Below are 844 nucleotides of genomic sequence, written 5' to 3'. Positions count from 1 at the left end.
GGCGGGGGGGGACACACACGACCTGAATCCTCCCCGCTTCCCGACCCACCGGGCTGTTATTTAAGCCATTATGTAATGACCTCTCCTCCCCAAATCAGCCCCATTTGGGACCCTGGAGGCGGACCCTCAATTGCTGGGGGGTTGCACTCCGGTCCCCCCCCCAGGAAGGGGTGCACCCCTCCTTGCTCGTGGGGTGCATCGGGCACGAGGCGAGGAAGAGGAGGGGGGTCCTCCCAACTTTGCTCTGCCTTTCTCTTACAACGCAAAAGGCAACAACAAAAAAGCAAGGAGGTGATTAGGGGGTTTTGGGGGGGTTCCCCCCCTCCGCATCATTGGTACGCAGCCACTCGGGGACTATTTTCGTCCTGACAAAGTTTCTTGTCCCCATTTATTCAGCTGAGCCACCCAGCGAAGTCCAACCCCGCGCTGCAAAAAAACCACACCGCCTTTTTGTGTGTGTGTGTGTGTGTGTGTGTGCGTGTGTGCGCACGGAGAGCGCCCGCCCGGCCGAGGGGGATTGCGCCGCTTTTCTCTGCCCTCTCGCCCCCCAGGAGCGTGTCTGCTGGGCGGGCAGCTCAACCCGGCTGCTTTTGTCTTTAAAAAACCGGGGCGTTTGGGGTCTGGCAAGCATCTGGAGAGAGGCTGGGAGAGAGAAAGGGCGCGTTCATGAGGACTACAAAGTTACAAATATGGCTCCCCAGTCTCTCCTGCCTGATCACTGCAAAGAAATGAAGGCGCACTTTAAACTCCCGGCCCTTCCCAAGTCCCTCCCCGGGCCAGCACCCGCTGCAAACCTTTTGCAAAGCAAAAAAAAAAAAAAAAGAAAAAAAAAAAAAAAAAAAAA

General features: G+C 56.5%; 1 protein-coding gene across 2 annotated transcripts in view; it reads right to left on the bottom strand.

The window, feature by feature from the left end:
* ANP32A (acidic nuclear phosphoprotein 32 family member A) overlaps positions 1 to 844 on the bottom strand; it is a 38,936-nt gene that overhangs the window by 37,470 nt on the left and 622 nt on the right. The gene's annotated exons all lie outside the window — the stretch shown is intronic.

Source organism: Gavialis gangeticus, unplaced genomic scaffold, assembly GCF_001723915.1.
Source record: "Gavialis gangeticus isolate Ggan-Ray unplaced genomic scaffold, GavGan_comp1, whole genome shotgun sequence".
In the NCBI taxonomy this organism is placed as follows: Eukaryota; Metazoa; Chordata; order Crocodylia; family Gavialidae; genus Gavialis; species Gavialis gangeticus.
The sequence above is the reverse complement of the archived record's forward strand: the minus strand, read 5'-3'. Positions and strand labels throughout refer to the sequence as shown.